Here is a 21713-nt window from a genome sequence, read left to right on the forward strand (position 1 = left end):
ATAATGATAGGCGGAGGACAGAACATTGTGAACTTTGTGCTGTTGGAATTATCACTCATTAAATGAGCATCACTAAATTTACATATTAAGGGAATTATATATAGAATGCTGCAAAAACAGAGTAAAATACTGGTTTGTCCATTTCTGCTCATTTCTGCTCTGCCCTTCATTCCCAAACATCATAATGTTGTCCTTTTGGCTCCAAAGTTTACCGCTACTACTATTTCCCCTCCTTTTGATCTTCCTTTTGTTCCTTCGTGCCAGAACTTCCAGAGCCTTGTCACCCAAATGCCATCTTTGTATGTCATTTCGAAGAGCTTCAATGATGCTTCCTGAAGGGAAAATGCTGCCTGCCTTATGTGTTCTCCAGTTTCACTATCTTTTCGAGCCAGGAGTTCCCTCATTTTGGAAATCTCTCTTCTTTTAGCTTGTTGCACTCATCAGCAAGCAGTTGGACCTTGAGTTCTCCCATCTTGCTTTCTGTGTCATGAATAATTCCTTCAGATATATGAACTGCTTCAACTCATACCTTCTTTTGCCTGTCTTCGTTAGCATACTTCTCTGCAATATTAGCTATATTTTTATTATCATCTTTGCTTATCACGCTAGAAGACTAGATCACAATCTACTGTTCACATCCTGTACCCTTATCTTTGGCAGAAACATGCACGATCCTATTGGAATCAATGTCAAATGTAACTTCAATCAGAGTGACAGCACAAGAGGCTGGGAGGATGCCAATCAAAGTAAACTATCCAACAAGTTTGTTGTCTCCAACCATCTCTCTCACCCTGATACATTTTAATCTCCACTTGAGTGTGACCATGAGCAGCCGTAGAAAACACCTGGCTTTTCTTGGTTGGAATAACAGTATCCCTGTTAATAAGTTTGGTAAACATACCTCCTCAAGTCTCAATACCCAGAGAAAGGGGAATGACATCCAGGAGCAGCACTTCTGTGACATCACTGGCCCACATACCTCCCTGAATGGTAGCTCCAATGGCCACAGCCTCATCAGGACTGAGAACTTTAGTTGGGGCTCAGCCAGAGAGCTCCTGCAAAGTCTGCTGAAACTTGGGTATTCTAGTCATGCCAAGATCCCTTCTCTTATGTCACTCTTGCTGACTTCTGCATCTTGCATGGCTTTTTGGCATGGGGCGATGGTCCTCCTGATTAGCTCAATGACAGTCCCCTCACATTGACCTGGGTCAGCTTCATATTCAACTGCTTGGGTCCAGAAGCATCCATTGTAAGATATGGCAAGTTGATGCCATTCTGTCCAGATGAGGAGAGTTCACATTTAGCATTCTCAGCAGCTTCCCGGACCCTTTCAAGTGCCATGTTGTCTTTGATCAAATCAACCCTTGTCTCTCTTTTGAACTCCTTCACAATGAATGCATGGTAGCAAGGCTTGGTCAAAGTCTTTCTGTCATGCAGGGACTCAATTCCTGCTTCCCGCACCAGAATGCAGGATATGGTGAGGCCAAAAAGGAATACCAACAGAGCCACAGATAGGGGAGTCATACCACTATATTCTCGCTGACGTTTGGGTTGGAGACACAGGAAGCAAGAACCCCAATCTGCCATCCACATCTCTGCCAACCAACCCACCCCCTTGCCAGCGTAGCCACAGCAGTTATATTAGTGGCTAATGGTTAACCAATAAGAGCTGATGACCACCCAGGCACAGTGGATGGCCATCTGATTATAGCTGATGGCCATCTAATAACCAAACCAGCACCTTTCCACGTGAGGCTGAGAGCCTGGAAACTGCTCTCTGGGACTCTGTCTCCACACTTCCCCACCTAAGAAGTATATCTCCATTGGTGGACTTCACCTCAGTACCCCTTTCTGAATTTCCAGGAGTTCTACCACCTAAATCATATACAGCAATGACTTTGTCTTTTGATTTTTCTAGACCATTGGCCAGAGCAGCAGCTGTGGATTCATTAATTACCTGAAGCACATTTAGTCCAGCTATCTGGCAGCATTCTTCGTGGCCTGTCTTTGAGACTCATTGAAATAAGCTGGGACTGTGATCAAAGCATTTTTGCTGTATGCCCCAAGTAATTTTCTGCACTCTTTTTCATCTTCATCAGCACAAATGCTCTAGTCTGAATTGGAGAATAAAGTTTTCCATGGGCTTCAACCCAGGAATCACCATTGGAGGCATAGATAATTTAAAAGGGAACTTCTTAATGCCTTTCTGGACTTCAGGGTCATCATATCGCTGGCCAATGAGACTCTTGGTGGTATAGAATGTGTTGTTTGGGTTGGTAATAGTGTGTCGCTTGGCTGGCATGTCAATAAGTCACTCACCGTCTGTAGTAAAGGCCACAGCTGAAGGGGTTGTTCTCCAGCACCTTTGCTTGTTTACCTTCCATAACTGCCACAAAGGAGTCAGTAGTACCCACATCAATACCAACAACTGCTCCCTTGATTGCTTCTGATGCATAATCCTGCCTTGAAACAAATCTAAAAATCTCATTACTAAGGCTATTCCAGCCATCATGGTGGCAGGTGACTGTGGGGCCCCAGGAGACTGCAGCTGTGATGAGATGGGCAGCCATGCCTCAGCTGGCACTTATCATGGGAGCTACGTGCAGGGAGTACTAGGCAGCAAAGAGGCGCTGGGGCAGCCAGGAGCTGCACTGGAGTGGGGGGAGGGGGATGAGGGTGGTGGGAGTGGTGAGGGGGTGGAAAAACCTATCATGTGTATTATTGAAAAGGCCATGATTATTCTATTTCTATGTAACAATGAAATATTTCACCTTAAAACTTTGGGATTAAGATCCTTCCCCAATAGTGTGCGTGCATGTATTTTAAAATTGCAGAATTTAACTAGGATAGAAAATTAATATTTTAGGTAAAATCTCAGATTTCCCAAATTCTGTGGAAAGCCATTATGAAATACCTATTAAAAATGAGTTTGTCTTAGAATTCAGAGGACAGAACATTTGCCTAACAGCACTGTAGCAAAGGTTAATGGCAATGGGAAGATAATAATTAAGTAACAGTAGTCAGCATCAGCAGCTTTCTTGATTTCCTTAGAATTTGTGATATACTAGTCAGTTTTCACATACATTGATTATTGTTGCTTTCTAAATGCTATATTAACAATGTATTTATTTTTGATTCTGCTAGCTAGAGTTAGGCAAACTTTTAATAAGCCCAGATAAGAAAAGTGTAATGGAGAATTTCTCTGCAGCACTCCTCGCTAATTTCTCTCAACCTTTGCTTTCTTTCCTGGCCTCACAGTCAGTTCATTCCCTCCCAGCCCTGGCCTATATATTAGAAACACTTTTATCTGAAGCTGTCAGCCCAGTCCTTCAAAGGTTATTTCAGACTAGTCAGCCTTATCTATAGGGAGGGGCAGGGAGTGGCCTAGAGCACTAATATGTTTTTCAAAGGCCTCTCTGAACACTATGATAGTATTAGCCTATAATGAGAGAAAGGAATCTTGTCAAATGTGCTCCAGTTAAATGTTACAGACTTCCCCCAGGAATAGTTTCTTTCTGTTGGGAATTTAGTAATGTGTGGTAACTTTATTCCTCAGGCTAACACTGGATTTTTCAGACATGCCAGAAGAGAGTCGATTTAAAGGGAGATATTCTTTCCTGTCTCGTCAGGATTCAGAAATTCACTGCCAACGCAAGTCAGTTTCTTAGTAAATGATCCTAAAAAAAGAGAAAGCTCAAGCTTTCCTGTCAGCCTCAAGAGAACCAAACTTATTACACTGACCTAACCGTCTTCTTTGATTCAGTAGACCCCTCAATAGTGAGGGACTGCAGTTAAATTTATTCACCATTCACCAATTTTTCAATACTGACTTAAAAATATTTGAACATACATAAAATTTGTCATTTTTAATGCGAAAAAAAAAAAATGCTCCTAGAGTTTATTGGACTTCCACAGAACTTAGTGGATTTCTACCGTCACAGTTTTAAATGATTTTAAAATGTGTTTTAAATATGTGACCGTGTCTTTTCATTTGCTCAGGACTGCTAATTGCAAGGAAAGCTGGTTTTGATACAGCATTTTACCCTCTCCTTTTATTTCGGCAACTGAAGGTCGCTTATAAGTTGATATTTTTTCATTTTAAAATACAGCGGAAATGAAATATAGCCTTGTCTCTTAACTTTATGTAATGGCACTAATAGAGGTTACAAACCAAATTTTATTCCTAATTACATAATTTGATAATGTCCTTATAATATCAATAATTTGAACAATAAACAGTTCAGATAAGAAATATCAGAGCTCCAGTAATATGTTAGAACACTAAAAAACAAATGCTTAAAATACTTTAATTCATAAAAGAATGTTTTTAAAATACCTTTTAATCTAAAGAGATAAAATCCCTGAAATATCATCCTGCTTTAAAAATATCAGTATAAATTTCTTATTTATTATGTTAAAATCATAAAATCATATTTTATTTACATTAAAAATGTAGCTGAAGTTTGTTTGTTTGTTTTAATATATTTTAGTTTTATTTTCAGGTCAGTGGGGTTGAGGGGCTTGAAACAATAATCATTATTTGTTGTGGCTCCTGTTCTTTACTTAAATGTGGGGGTTGGTCCCAACCTGTTGATAGTGATGCTACCCAGCTGGGCCCAGACAGTGTTATGTGTTGGGAGCCCCCACAGATATCTCTCCCACTGGTGCCAGTGTTGTGGTTAGACCCACCCTTGCAGTTCTTATAATTGCAGGACACACTGCAGCAGAAACCATCAGGGAACTTTGAGGAACAATATTTATTACTCACAAGTCCTGGAGGGTACTCACAAGTGCCTGAGGGCCACACAGTGAGGTTGGGGGCGGGGAGAGAGAGAACAGACCTCAGCTCTGCCTTTATTGACGTCTAAAGCTGGAATATCTAGGGTTTTGCAGGTTCACTCTGAATTGGCTAATATAAAGCAGAGAAGTGGAAATTAAGGCACGGGAAGAGAAAGGTGGGGTCACTCATGCAGTTATCTAGGATTCCTAGGGCTTTCTGAAAGAGGGGGCTTTCTTGGGTGGGGTAGTGTTAGTAGACTCAGACCTAGGAAAAACCCTGAGACTGTAAATCTATCGTTTTAAGTGGAGGGCAAGGTAACACCAAAGAAAGAAGCAAGCCCCTCTAGTTTGACAACTAACAGAGTTTATTAAGGGAAATGTACATAGAAGGTGAGTTTTTGGCAGCTGCAAGTTGAAATGGATATTCTCTGCTGCTTGTCAGGACCAGAGAATTATTTGGGGTTAAAAGGGGGATAGTTATAGGTACTAGTACACAAATGCTACCAGGTATGGAAATAACTTTATATGCTTGACCATGCCACGGCAACAACCTGTTCCAGGAACCATCTCATAGCAGGAGAAAAGGGAAGGGTGTTCATTTATGTCAGAATGAACATCAGTTATGATAGACAGTCTCTAAGGGGGTTTTGCAATAAGCAATCTCCATTTTGGTCTGGGTCCAGCTCATGGGCCAAATAGCATAAAATCACAGAATAGTCTCTCTTCCCCAGGCAGCCTAATTCCTTATCTGGTTGTTTGCTGGTAGCTGTATTGTACAACTGGCAATATGTTTATTCAAGATGAATGCATTTTATAATGGAGATCTTAGCAATCACAAGTTTAATGTCAGACACTTACACTCTATTGGGTGGTGAGTACTAGGGACAACTCTTCTCTGTTCCACATGGGTTGCCACTGTGCTGACACAGGGGCCTGACATTTCAAGATGGTTTCTTTCCCATGTGTCTTTGACTCAGTTGAAATGATGAGAATAGTTCAGAGCAGTTAGTTATGTCTTTCTCTCTCTCCACATGACCTCTATGGCTAGCTTGGGGTTTCTTACAGCATGGTGGTTTCACAATTCCTTGCATTTTGGGAGGCTTTCTCTAGGGAACGAAGATGGACACCATGCATTCCTAGCGCTTGGTCTTAAAATTCCCAGAATGCCAATATCTTTTAAGTCTGTTGGTCATAGTGAAATAGACATCACAAAAGAACACAAGGAATGGGAGTTATTGTTGTGTCATTTTAGGAAACATGGTCTGCCAAACTCTTTAAAATACTGATAAATTGCTATGGAGGATAAGAATTCACAATAACCAAAAATTAAGGAGATAAACATGACTCACTGACAAAAACCTGCAGTGTTAAGGAAAAATTCAGAGTGCAGTATGGAGTTTATCATTAAGATTTGTCTAAGTTCCATATACATCTCTTCTTAGATTCATAACTATATCGTGGAGTAAGAAGGTAGAATTTAATAGTACTGCTTCATTAAACATCTTTTAAGGCATATGATCACAACTAATACAGCTTTGATATTCTGGTGGAAAAATATCAAGATCAAAGCGGAGGAAAAATTCCATTCTCTCTTCTGGAGGAATTCAGTGCTTCTTCAGTTCAGACATCCCTGATAGCACAGTTCCCATTTAGGCAACACGGAAGCTCTAACTGGTATGCGGTAGATATGGGTCATTTAGTGGGCATCCTGGATGGCACTCCACATCTCCAATCTTTCTACTATGATATAGCTTCCCAAACTGCCTTTCGCAGAGTCTGGGAAATGTCTAGAGAATTGGTGGTGAATCAGGTTTTACCAAATATAAACAACTCCATAAAACCAGGAAGACAGAAGTAAGTCAAAGGTCATCCTGTTACACTTACTACCTCCCCCTCCCCGCTTATTGGGAGGCATGAGGAAATTGGGGGGTTTTGCAACAACCTACCAGTATTCAATCACTAGCTTTGTTGACGTTGAAAGTCTTTTGAGTCAGCACAGACAATATGTCTCTGATCTATGGATCATACCTATAAGCATACAATATGTAATATAAGGCCAGAGTTCCAGTAATAGTTTTCTGATTCCCACCTTTCTATACAGGTTTAGTCTAGAATCTACTCAATACAGCACTCATGTAACCCTTCTAATAATGTTGTTAGTGTATAATGGCTTCATAGTAATTTTTTTTTTTTCTTATCTGCTTGAAATAGATGAAATGGCTTCTCCTTCCTGTAGCCAAATCCTGCCTGAGACAGTCAGTAGGGGAGGGGAGTTCTCTTAATTGGAGGTGTAGTATCATGCAAGAGCAGCATGGCACCCTGCAGGGGCAGCTGTCCTGGTGCCTCATAGATTGAAACAAAAATTCTGAAGGAAAAACTGCTGGAGCCTTTGTAGGGACACTGACCAGAGTTACTCTTGAGCAACTGAGAGATACCTCAAAGAGATTTCCACAGACAATTTTTAAAAGAGATTGTGTAACCTGTGTAGTCTCTCAAAAATCAGTTGTATGAAGTTGAATCCAACTGAAATAGTTCTATCTGAGAAGTGAATGGAAGGGTCTGGCATTTGGGCTTGGTTTTATAATATTTTTACAACAACTTTAATGAAGTGTTGTTGACATATAATAAACCACATAGACTTACAATATACACTTCAATACATTTTCACATCAGTATATGCATTGAAACCATCACCTGCATCAAAATAAAGAATATATCTATCATCCACAACAGTTTCCTCATGATCCTTTGGAAACTCTTCCTCACACCCTTTCTGTTCCCACTCCCTCTGTTCTTCCTCTAGCAGCAGCACCAGCAACAATTGATCTGTCGTCAACTCTAGATTACTTTGCACTTTTTAGTTTATATAATTGGTAACATACAGTACCTACTCTCTTTTTTTCTACTTTTTCCACTTGGCATAATTATTTTGAAATTCATCTTTGTTTTCTGTATTAATAGTTCATTCACTTTATTGGCGAGTAGCATTTCATTGTGTAGATATAGTATGATTTGTTTATTCATTCACCTATTGACAAACATTTAGGCTGTTTTCAGTATGGGGATATTATATATAATACTACTATGAATATATTCATGTGCAAGTCCTTATATTTACATATCATTTCATTTATCTTGGATAACCTAGGAGTGGAATGGCTAGGTAACAAAATAGATATTTGCATTCCCATTCACACCTTGAGTTTTACCAAATTATAGTTCCACTAAAAATTTTACTTTTATAAATATATAAAGTGAAGTCCAAGTAATACTATTCTAACATATTGTCCATTTATGCGTTCCTACACATATGTAGTACACATGCATACCTTATAATTAATATCTATATAAAAACTTATATACATCTTACTAATATTGGTATACAGTTCATTATTTATGTTTGCATGCCAATAGAGAAAAATATTATACTCTGTTTTCAGACTTCGTTTTACTATGTACTCTCATCAAACATTGCAGGATAAAGAATTTATTTTTTTCCTACAGTTGACTTATCATTTGGCACTCAGATATTTAATACATAATTTTGAGTAACTATAACCTATCACTGAATATACAATAACGTATGAGACACAGGGACATTAATATCATTGTGTTCACCTTAGTAACACATCTGCTTAGATCCCCCAATGGGAAATGACTTTAGTGATGGAAACCATTATTCTTTACTGAGAGCACACACACACAAAAAATAAAAAAATAAGTATATATATGCGTAAATAAGAGAAAGATAGGAAACAAAGTGTTTGTTAGTACTATTTAAAATAAAAATGTTTTCTTTTTTTATTATATTGCCATTGGTACTTCTTCTCATTGTAGACACTTCTAATGATTTTAGATAAAGATGAGAACATAATACATCACACTTGCTTTTATAATTGTTTCCAACTCTGAAATTTTTTCACATAATATAACCATTAAAATGTCATTGTATTTTATTTTGGCCCTTTTCCTTGTTGTCATGTAGTTTGATTTAAAAATAAATAAATAAATAAAAATAAGAGGAAGCAAGGATGAAAGAAAGAAAAAAAAATGTAAGAGCTAAAAGAAAATCAGTACGCATTGGTCTTTATAGGGAGTATCTAAAATAACCAGTGTCCATTAAAAAAAAAAGTTTAATAAAATTTATAACAAAAGCAGCAATACTCCAAAAATTGCAGTTATATTAGTTATTACATTTAGCTCTGATCATAACAGAAAGTATTTTAGCTTTAAACATGATTTCTTATCTAGAATTTGCTTACTAAATCCAAATCAATAATGCAACAGTACATTTACTCTATTGATTAGTTGTAGAGTTATGCTGAAAGGACATGCATTCCTGTTACTAGCGTCACTCTGTTGTGGTCTCTTTATTAGACAGACCCCTGCAAAGTATGCCTGAAAGCACAGCACCCTTGAACAGTCTGTTATTTTATAATGTAAAGCAGACAGTGACTGCAAAACCTCTTTTCCTCATCCTCGTTATAGAAATAAGAGGCCCTCAGGATTTAATTCACATTTCTGAAGTTCAGGTCTCTCATTTGTACAAATGATAATACCTCCATTTGTCTACAACACAAAAATAATCAGCAGATCAAATCAAATGAGAATATTGAATGAAAAGTACTGGGTTAACTTCAAACCACTATAAATATATGGTATGATTTAGGGACAATGTCAGGGTTTATGTATGGTTTTCTGCTTTAGAAAAGGCTAGAGGAAGGTTACAATTCAATTTTTAGAATTGAATTATGTGTACAAATACAGATATAGAGTGGCATTCTCAATACATCTCTTATATTAGCTCTTTATTATAGCTGTCAGTTTTATCTTGATGGTCAGTAATAAATGTAATTTTTTAAAGTAATGCAATATGAAGAAACTTTTTTGTTACTGAGAATTAGCCTCAGCCATTTTAACTAGCATTGTACTTGCTATGACTTTGATTTGCTTTAAGTCGTGTCATCTAATCACAAATACTCCAAATATAAGGAGTATTTTCTTCCTTCTTAAATTAAGGTGGTTTTATAAGAAGACTATTGTATTTTATGACAAATGCACAGAAGAGAAAAATATAAAGGTTGAATTATCAGGATATTGTTGAAAAAAGATGTCATGGTTGAAATACTTTAAACAGTAAGAAAAATCAACACTAGCTCTTCACCTTTTCTTAAGGTTATGAAATTAAATAGGTTTTATTTACATTTAATTATCAGAGATGTATCAAATACATAATTTTAACAGATTGGGCAAAATGTTTGTATTTTGTGTGTGTTTGTTTGTGTTTCTGTTCTGAGAGATCAAGTACCTAAAATTGTCCCTAGATTTCCTTTGTTTTTAATAACATGGTTAGTTAGACATCCTGAAAACCCTACAATAAAATAATACTTGTAAATGTTGATAAAATATGCTTTAAAAAGTATCTTTAAATGCATGGCTGATCTCAGAAGAAAGTAGCAAATCCCAGGGTTAAATGAGACAGAGAGAAGGAAGAGGAGGAGGGGCAGGAAGAGGAAGAGGAGAGGAGGGAAGGAAGGAAGGAAAGAAGAAAGGAAATTTATGCTCACTTAGAATAGGCTTTGCTTATGTGTAAAAATTACAGGCTTTAGGTAACAGTTCAAGCAGGGATGGGATAAAAGATGTGACTGTGTAATCTGGGAATTACAGTCAACTCTAATGCGTCTTTTGGAGAAAAAAATTAATATAAGACCCAGTATTATTATATTATATTATATTATATTATATTATATTATATTATATTATATTATATTATATTATATTACATTACATTACATTACATTATATTATATTATACTATATTATACCCGGTCTTGTAGTAAAATAAGACCCGATATTATATTATGTTATATTTATTATAAGACCCATTCATATATTAGTAAAATAAGACCACGTTTTATGTTCAGTTTTGCTCTAAAAGACGCCTTAGAGCCTATTGTCTGGCTAGGTCTTATTTTCGGGGAACACGGTATATCTCACACATAAGCGCTCATGCGAGATCTGAGAATTAAGTTAGTGAACTTGTTGCAATGATGTTGTTAACCTTTTTTTAAAATCAGAGGGATTACTCATTATGAATTTGTACCAACTACAAACAGTTAACCATTTTACTTTTTGGAAGTGCTAAAAAGATTGCGTGAAAAAGTTAGATGATCTGAATGTTTCATCAACAATCAATGTCCCTTGCATCACGAGAATGCACCAGCTCACACAACACTATCTGTGAGGACATTTTTAGCCAGTAAACAGATAACTACATTGGAACACCTTCCCTATTCACCTGATCTGGCCCCCATTGACTTCTTTATTTACCCGAAAGTAAAGGAAATATTGAAAGGAAGATATTTCAGTGACATTCAGGACATCAGGGATAATACAATGACAGCTCTGATGTCCATTCCAGAAAAAGAATTCTAAAATTGCTTTGGAGGGTGGACTAGGCGCTGGTGTCGGTGCATAGGTTCCTAAGGGGAGTACTTTGAAGATGACTGTAGTGATATTCAGCAATGAGGTATGTAGTACTTTTTCTAGGATGAATTCATGAACTTAATTATCTGGCTGTGTGTTTATGTTCATGTGTGTGAGATATAGATATAGATTAGATAGAGATGATAGAGATAGAGATAGAGATAGAGATAGAGATAGAGATAGAGATAGAGATAGAGATAGAGATAGAGATTAGATATAGATATAGACATATATATATATATATATATATATAGAGAGAGAGAGAGAGAGAGAGAGAGAGAGAGAGAGAGAAGATATAGATTAGATATAGATATAGATATAGATAGAGATAGAGATAGAGATAGAGATAGAGATAGAGATAGAGATAGAGATAGAGATAGAGATAGAGATTAGATATAGATATAGACATATATATATATATATATATATATAGAGAGAGAGAGAGAGAGAGAGAGAGAGAGAGAGAGAGAGAGAGATTTTAAACAGCAGATTAGACAAAGCTGGAAAATATTTAGTAAATTAGAATGTAAATTTGAACAGTTAGCCCTAAGTTATCATAGAGAAGTTGAAAATATGAAAGTGATTTTAATATGTGAAATTTAGAAACAGATGAGATTATTAGGTGTTATTATAAAATATAGTTCTGAATTTGAGGTAATAGGAAATAAGCAATATTCAAAAAGATGATAATTAAGAATAGCCCATGGTATATAAAAATACATAAATCATCAGTGTCAGTGAACTTAACAAATATAAATTTATATGAATGGTAAGAAATGCACAACTAGATATATCATATTAAAAATACAGAGCATCAAACATAAAAAGAAGATCTTAAAAGCAGCCAGAAATGAAATAGATATTACTCAAAAAGAAATCCAGTTAGATTGACACTAATGTCTCCAAGTCACAAATCAAAGTAGTAAGATATTGGAATATCCTGTATGTTGTGAAAAAATATAAATAAATGAGCATTTTTTTTTCAGGTAAATGATCATTCAGTATCATTATATTTTCAGACCAAAACAATAATAACTTGTCACTAATATATTAATACTTAGCGTCCCTTTAAAAAAGAATGTTTGTCAAAATAAGGAAATTGAAACCAAATTTTAAATCCAAGATGCAGAAAACAATGTGAAGCACAGGAACTTCTATAAAGTGTGGAAAATAGAAGTATTCATCAACTATATGAATAATAGTATTAATGATTAATTTAGCAGGAAATTATTGAACTAAAATATTGAACATCAATAACATTTATAATTCAGATAGGTAATTGAAGTGGAAGACTTCAAAGATCCTTGAAATGTTTTTAAGCAGTATAAAGACACTGATAATTTCAGCCTTTTAAAACACTATAGCCTTGTAAGTTTTAAGGTTTATCAACAAAATAATAAAAATTTAATGCATAACTTCTAAGACTGTAATGCAGGAAAATTTCACAAAATTAATGTATGAAAAAGGCATTGAGAGAAAAAAATCATAAAAAAACCTCTAAATAAATAGAAAGTATAATAAACTGGAAAACACTTTTAAATATTTCAATCTATTAATAATTGTAAAAAAGCTTTCCAATTAAAATAACAAACTTTAAGACTGAAATTTTTTAAATTGCCTTTTTGGTGTTTACATGCGATCACTCAAATCATGAAATATATTTTTATGCAAAGACTAAATATCATGAAAAACCTACTCTAGCCGTATTAATATTAGGAAACAATTTGTTTATTACATATTATACATGAATAAATGGAAAATATGTAAATATTTAAATGGAAAAATAATTGATATAAACAATTAATAAAATTAAGAAATTTAGGCATTTATATTTCCGTATATGAAAACATTAAAGGAAAAAAAATAAATTTAATAAAAATATTCAAGACAATTTTATTTTTTATGGGAGACAATTAATTTTATTTAATGAGATTAAGTTAAATTCAAATGGTTGAAGAAATCCTATATAGAAAATAAAGTTGAATAAAGGGAAAATGTAAAGTCCCCAAAATACACATAACAATACATTTTTTAAAATTTTAGGCTCTTATTTATATAAATGATGTCAAACAAAACCAAAAAAAATACTGAAAGACTTTTAAAATAATATTTTACTTTCAAATTGTGGGCAAAGGAGCCAATCCATGCACTATTGCCTCAACCACTTCTTGTGGGAAAAGAATAGATCCCACAGTTTCTGCAGCATACTGAAATCTGTATAGACTTTTTAAGAACTGTTCGTTTTATTTGACCCATAACATTACATTTAGACATTTAGTTGAAGGATTTAATTAGAAATGCACATCAAGATTAAGTATAAAAATACTTACAGTAGTATTCTTATAATAAAAAAGCAATGTAAAAAACTGTTGATTAAACAAATGTTAACCCACTAAAATTCATAAGAATAATCTTGCAAAACATTTTGTTACATAGAAATAGACAAATATTGCATAAACTGTACAAATAATAGTGATTACCAGTGAGTATGTGAAGTATAATATTTATGTGTAAATATTTCTGTGTAGTACTTATTAGTATATTCTATATCATTCCAACTGTGAGCTTCATTAGCAGTTTTCATACATAGGTAGGCAGATAGATGATAGATTGATAGTTTTCATGTATATGAATATATATGAGTACATATTTATGCTCTCTCACACACACATATACATGCGAAGGTGAAAATAGAAAGGCTAGGGACCACTACTTTGAAAACTGTTATGTAGTTTCTTACAAAATTAATTCTACTCCTAGGTAATTACCTAAGACACATGAAGGTATATATCCACAAAAAGACTTATTCACCAATGTTCATAACATTATTTATAATGCAAAATTCTGGAAACAACTTCAAAACCTCCTCAGCAGGTAAATTGATAAACAAATTGCAGCATGTACCTATAATGAGATAATGGTCATTAATAAGCAGGGTTGGGTATTGACACATGCTACAGCATGGATGAATCTCAAAATTCACAGACTCAGTAAGACTGAATGAACACCACCTGCATTATTTTTCACGTATTTCATCTATAGATTTGTTTTATACCCACTGGAATCTAACCCACAGTTGGAGGTGAATTAGGAGTCACCAGAGACTTCTCAGAGATCAGCGATTCTTGTAATAGATCAAATCTTTCCAATAGGTTAAAAAGTTGCTGAGATGATTAGTTAAGATGAATTGTAAGAGAACAGATTTGGAAGACAAGTCTGTATTTGGTGATGCTATATTTAAGAAACTGAAAAACATTATTTTCTCCAAATTTAAAAGAAATAAGAGAGCAGCATCATGTCATTTTAATGCATATGATGATACTCATAGGTTCATATGAATTATTTTTATATTGCCTCTTTGGAATCAGCGGGACTTGTGCTATAGAAGCTACAGTTACTAAGGGTGAAAGTATATTTGCTTTGAGCCTCAAGCCACAGAATTTCAATTATCCAATGACAAAGGAGAACAAAAATAAAACTCAAAATAACAATCAAGCCTATTTCATGCCATTTGCTTTAATGTAAAAAATAATTATTCACAATATAAATTGAGTTTTAATCTAGCGTTAATATCCCAAGTTGAATATACATATTTTCAGTATAATGTTATTGCAAGATATATTAAGATTTTTTTATGTCTTCAGTTTCTTTTTTACCCCATATTGATTGACTTAAAACACTAGTTAAATATCCATCTGACTTTTCTTGCATATATAACAATGACATTAAAGGTTATGATTATGATAATCATTTGAATTAATTTCATGCTTGAAGAAAAATGGAAAGCATTCACTTTATAAGAAAAATCTTATTATGCCCTTGTTCAATTTTATTAAAAGCACAGAAAATATAGTATAAAATCAGTATTTCCAGCAAAATCATAAAAGTAAAAAACTTCAACTAAAAGACAAGTATCAAAGTGTTAGCCGATATTATTATTCAGATAACCATGTTTCACAATGAAGTTTATGAACATCAGACAAATAATTGATATTAAAAGCTATGCATAGTTTTTTTGTTTAAAAAAGAAAACTACAATTTTATAGTTTAATGTACTTAAATTTAAAAATTGAACTAAGGTTTATAATCCAAGAACTCCAGGAATAGCAGCATATCGAAGTAGATACTACTGTTGAAAGCTAATAGCCATTTCACCCCATATTCTTAGCATAGTGTTAATGTGGCTGCCAGTGTTTTGTTTGTGAATATAATTAAATTCTGGCCAAATATAAGCAAAAGGTATAATCGGAAATTTGCTGCAAGTCTTGAAAATAATTGTTTCTAACTTTAAAGTCAGATATTGTATAAATCAATCTCTCTCTCTCCCTCTCTCTTTCTTTTTCCCTCCCTCTCCCTTTAAAAGGGAAGCATCTAGTTTCATTTTTTACTGGCATCCATCCTATAACTAAGACATTAAAGAACCTCAGCACTGATCCAATATTGTGGGAAGCAGATTGAGTCTCAGAAACACCTGTGCACTTTGATTATATCATTAAACTGTTGGATCAAACTGAATAGCACTCCTCTTCTGTACTTTATGATAAAGTGAGAATATAGGTACTTCTTCAGTGTTTGGGCCACTTTGATTTCACTATTACTTTGTTAGACAGGAGAGTTTGTGACTGGTAAGAATTTGGGACCAGGAAGAAATGGCATTGCAATGAATATACAATGGAATGAGCTTGTCAAAACAAAACTTGCACCTTAAAAAGTTAAACAAGCAAGGGAGACCTTACTTCAGGCTATTGCAATAGGGGATTAAGGCCAGAATTCAGTCTGAGCTCAAATCTGCTAAAATAAAAGGCTAGAGAGTTTTAAGAGCTGAGGTTGGGAAATCATAGACCCTCTGTGTTTGCTAATTGGCCTTATTTAAAAGAAAATAAAACTTTTTGTACTTTCATGACAGGAGGTAGTTTTGTAACTTGGAGCAAGGCTCCCACCAAAGTTAGGCTCCTATAGCACCACAAAAACTGGGGGACAGGGGCACAATCTTCCTCCATGATTACATTTCAGAGGGATGGCTTCTGGTCTTTGAGAAAGGTTTTACTGGGTCGGTAAAAGGGGAAGAAGTTGTAAAAAGATTTACATCTCAAAGAGGCAAAGAAAGATTTTACAGTTACAAGTTTTCTAATGTAAATGCTCTGAAAAAAGAGAAGTAATAGGTCTAGAGTCAGAAAGAAACCTCACTAAAGTTCATTCAAGTGGTATGGACTGAATGTGTCCCCAGGACTCATATGTTGAAACTGTGATAGTGTTAGGAGAGGGTGTTCTTTGGGAGCTGATAAGGTCATGAGGGTGGAGTTCCCATGAATGGGAGTGGTGCACTTGAAGAGAGAACAGAGAGTGCTCCCTGGCCTCTTTCTGCCGGGTGAGGTTATGGCAAAAAGACGTCTATCTATGAACCAGGATGTGGGTCCTCACCAGACAAGAAAATGTTAGCATCTGGGTCTTAGACTTCCCAGCTTCCTTTTCCCAGCCTGTGAGAAATAAATTTCTGTTGTTTATAAGAGACACTCAGTCTATGGTATTTTTGTCATAGCAAACTGAATGGACTAAAACAGAGGGAAACATGATCATCTTGGTCAGAATGAATGGAGGGGATAGGGCAGAGTGTAATGAGGACCCCACCTGTCCAAACTAAGGAAATGCCAATAGTTGTTATGCCATTGTGGAGGGAACTCTTCCTTCATGTGACCTCTGCCTGACTGCTGCCTGACCACTGCCAGACCCTCATGTTAGATAGAACCAGCTAGAGCTAAGCCAGAACAGATTGCTTCCCATAATCCCCTCAGAGACTTCTTCCCTATGTCCCATATGTGCTGGTTCCTGGGAAAGACCATGGCCCTGCCCTGGGCAAGTATGTAAGGCGTTTTCCCCTTACCTGGGTTAGGTCATGCCCCCAGTATCCCTATCATTCCTTCCCTGTTCTATATAACCCTTTTGTACCTTCTATATGGTGTAATACCCATGAGGATACCTATGTTATCTTGTCGCTGTTCAAGACAAAACTTGTATGAAAGTTTCCTTAATGAACTCTTGATGTAATGATGGAGTAGTCAGCCTCTTTGGTCTCCTGGCCCTGGGGAATTTTCCCAACACCCATTGGAAAATTGCTGTTTCAAATGTGACCTGGTGTTTTTTTGTTTTTGTTTTTTTCTTATTTACTGATGGTATAGCAGTAGAAGGCTTGGTGATAACTATAATAACTAACTAACAACTAACTGGCTAGCAAACTAAAAATATTATATTAATTATTTCTTGGGACATTCAATATGTCATTATATATAAGGGACACTTGAAGACAAAAATTAGAGGAAGCGTGGTTTTTCTTAGAAAGCCTGTTTTCTAGACTACAATAAAAATATAAATTTGATAATCTAGCATTCTATATAATGTAAAATAAAACAAAACATGTAACCCAGTTGTGAAGGTACCAGCATGTACAGGGAAGTGAGAAAAGGAGACAATGCTGTTGAAGTAAAAATCAAGCCTGGTCACCTTGGCTTCTCCAATGGTTGCTGTCTTTACACAAAAATCAAGTCAAACACACTCTCTGTTTAAATGTTCCAGAAAAATATTCTGGGCTAGTTGCCTCCTCAGTCAAGTGTATACTTTAAAATGTCCAATTCAGAGACGTTTAACTCAGGATCAGAATGAAAACATGAATAAATTTGAAGAAATAGGAGTTCTATGATTTAAAATCCATTTCTAGAACACTTCTCTTGAGTAGTTTTCATTCCATAAAATTGATCTAAAACATTGTTTTTGTAAATGTGGTTCAGAAACTAATGTAGATTCCTGAACAGTTTATTATAAATTTGTTATAGAAATTGAGTGTGTTTAGAAACTGTCATAACATTTTGACATTGCTTCAACATCCAATACATTTTTTAATTTAATTCTTTTTTAGTAATTCATTTTATACTTTTTTAACAACCTGTCATCCACGAGAGATTAAAAAATATGGCCCTTTCACAGATATCTCTAGTAGCATGATATAAAACAAATATGTCATAAACCTATTAAATATTTAAGGTAACTGCCTTCAATTCCCAAGTTGATAATGTTTAAAGCTCTGAGGTAATTCTTAGACTCCAAACTCACAGGAACAGAAAGTGGTCTAATAACGCAAAAGAACCAAAATGATAAACCTGGAGAAATCCAGTCCTAAATAAGGCCATAGGGGACAGTGTTTCAGGAAGAGTCACGCAGAGACCAGATCCTAGAAATACCACATTGGCTGATTGCCTGGTCCTCCAACAGATCGATGCCAAGATAAGGTCAAACATGCAAAGAGTTTAAAAGAGGAAATACCTGGGTGAAAGAAAATTGAGATGGATCTGGAGAGGGTTGAGAGAGCTCATGATCCAAGTCTAACCACAGGTTATGGAAAGAGGAAGAGAAGGATGGATGGAAGTATCACCTTACAGTCTAAGGGAGTCTCTAGGGAATCCCTGAATCTTGAGTGGATTGTCAAAAGATTTCCAGTTTTCCAAGGAATGTGCCTTCCTCACTATCCATTCTGAACTCCATCATTGGTTGAGAGCTGCACAGGGAAGCTTGGTGATGGATTTTAGAGCACAAAATCTGAGGTCTTTGGTCAACTATCAGTGTAAGACAGGCAATTCTCCTAACTACCACAGTGGCCCTTTTTGCTGCATTGGTCTATTTCACACAAGTCTAGATAGCAGTCCCTGCACAATTCCCACGGACTGTTCTTCTAAGGGAAAACTCCTACCTAAGAAGGAGATTAGTGCGATGAACTGCAGCCGCCACGACTGCCATGGATCTCAGTGCCACAACTTGTACTCATCCTCTCCCACCTTCAACATCCATCCTAAATTTCCCCCAGGTTCATCTGTCACCAAGGTGGGTCCTGGTAGTTTACCTGGTCATGTGACACAGGTGTTCATTCCAGAAAGTTAGTGATATTTTTCTCAGTCCAGGATTGCTACACATGTCCATTCCTAGTTACAGTAGGGCAAGATGATCACCTGAGTTCCCCAAGTATTCTTCCAGGCCCTCATTTGGTGTAAGTAGCCGTGCCTCGGTCTACTGGTCAGGGTCAAATACACAGCCATTATGATGACTCTTCTTCTTGCCTGCTGGTTGCCAGGCACAAGGAGCGCAAAGGGCCCTGGTGGCACCCATAATTTGTAATGGCTGAATCATGCTGAATAAATGGGAGATATTTGGAGATCTTTCCAGAAGGAAGTAAAAGTGATAACAGAGGAGAGGGGAGGATAAGGCAAGTGTTAATCTGCATATCTTAAATCTCTTCTTGAAGATTAAAATCAAGTGAGGGGTGGGGATATTAAAATAGGTTTTGGAGCATCTCTGAAAAAGTTGTGTCCTCCTTTACTGGAGTTATGGACTGGTAGTCTGCAAGCTTCTCAGAAAAGCCTCAACTTTGGAATGACTTTCTTTCCTGGAAATAATCATGGTAGTAAAACTGAAAAAGCAAATTTAGGTATCCGGTTGAGTCAGAAACATGCCAGATTTGTTCAAATAAAGTGGCCAAGTGTTCTTAGAGCTCCAGCTGAGAGATCTGCTAATAGAGGAGGTAGTACTGAATGATGCCAGAACATGGGCTGGCAGGAGACAATGACAAAAGGCTTGCTGTTTGTCAGCAACAGGAGCTGTCAACATAAACCTCAGGGATCAGCTTGAACCCTACTCTGTCTCAATAGACACACAGACTGAGGACAGGAAAATCTAGGCTGCCTGCAGGGACCAATCCCAGCTCTGTACTCTCCTGTGCTTTGAGGACAGCCTGGGGGTCGGGGTGGGGAAGTGGGGGAGATGAGGTGAAGCGGCTCTGCCTGTCTTTGACCAACTGATGGATTGATTGATATTTACATTAGCTTTGTTCTGCAACCAAACCATCTTGGGAAGGAGAAATGTAAAGACAAAAACAAGGAAATGTGAGGAAAGAAGACAAATTACCCTGAAAGACTAGAGATAACACCCGTTTTATTTATTATAAAGAAAAAGTGACAAGACTTTACTTGGCAAAGCAAATATCCTGTAACCTCAGGAAAATTAGCCATAATGGGGTTAATGAAACCAGATTTTGAAAAAAAATTATGCATTTTGCACATCTTGGCTATGACCACTTACTGTTCTTCTGTAAGTGCATGAATTATTAGAAAAATGTACGTGAACATGAAATCATGGAATTCTCTATCTGCTTTCTTAAAGTCTGAGAGAGAGAGAAAAAAGAGGGTGGAGGGAAAAAAATAGATATCTTAAACTTAAAATATTGTTCTACTTAAATTATTCATTCTAAGGGTTTATGTGTTTCTTAAGGTAGAATACATATGTATATAATAATTATATCACACTTGCATAATGAATTTAAAGAGATTGCACAAGAGAAAATTATGAGGCAAGGGAAAGTGCATGATATATATGAGATAAAAAAAAACAAAAACACATAGATATCACAATTGTATAGGTAATGATTTTAGCAACTTTGAAGAAAAAAATCAGTTTATAGACTATGTTAGAAAAAAGGTTTTCTCCAAACAATTCTATTTATTATTTTAATTCCAACGTAAGCTGAGGGCAGGGAAATGCAAAATTATATTAGGAAAACAAAAACATGAGTGTTTTCCAGTTTTCCTTTGCATAAAGACTGTATTTGTTTCCTAGGGCTGCAGTAGTAAATCACCATAAACCGGATGACTTAAAACAACAGAGCATTTATTCCTCACAGCTCTTGGGATCCAGAAGTCTGAAATCAAGGTATCTGCAGGGCAATGCCCACCCTGAAGGCTCTAGGAAAGAGTCTCCTTGGCTCCTCCTAACTTCTGGTGGTTGCTGGCAATCCTTGATGTTCCTTAGTTTCTTGTAGCTGCAACTGGTCCAATTTTCCCCTCCCTCTTCACATGGCCCTCTTCTCTGTGTGTGTGTTTCAGTGTCCCAATATCCCTGTTCTTAAAGGGGCACCACCAGTCATATTGGATTTAGGGCCCACCCTAATCCAGTATGACCTCATCTGAAATTGATTACAACTGTAAAGATTTAATCAAATAAGGTCAGATTCAAAGGTTCCAGGAGAACATAAATTCTGTGGGGACATTATTTAAACCAGAGAAAGGATGTGTGTAGACTTGCAAACAATCACAAATTAGAATACAAATCTAAGATTTTGAAATGTCCTTAATATTCCAAGAAAATTAAATGGCTGGGTCCTTGGTTAACAGGAAAAATAATATAGGAATATTTAGAAAAACAATGTTTGCTCCAACAATTTTTCCTCTCATTTTAATTGTTTCGAATATGATCTAGTTAACTTTACATTATAATATATTGAGTTTATAAAAACCGTGTTTTTTTAAGTGTATTAGAAAATATGGGAAAAGTATTTACTGTGAGGTTATTTTGATAAATCTTTTTCATTTAGTACGCCAGCTCATTTAGAACTCAGCAGAACCAAACAGTTG

General features: G+C 35.8%; 1 pseudogene; it reads right to left on the reverse strand.

Moving 5' to 3' along the window:
• Positions 1 to 220: 220 nt before the first annotated feature.
• Positions 221 to 2591, reverse strand: LOC109458894 (stress-70 protein, mitochondrial; annotated as a pseudogene).
• Positions 2592 to 21713: the final 19122 nt, after the last annotated feature.

Source organism: Rhinolophus sinicus, linkage group LG04, assembly GCF_036562045.2.
Source record: "Rhinolophus sinicus isolate RSC01 linkage group LG04, ASM3656204v1, whole genome shotgun sequence".
NCBI classification, from domain to species: Eukaryota; Metazoa; Chordata; class Mammalia; order Chiroptera; family Rhinolophidae; genus Rhinolophus; species Rhinolophus sinicus.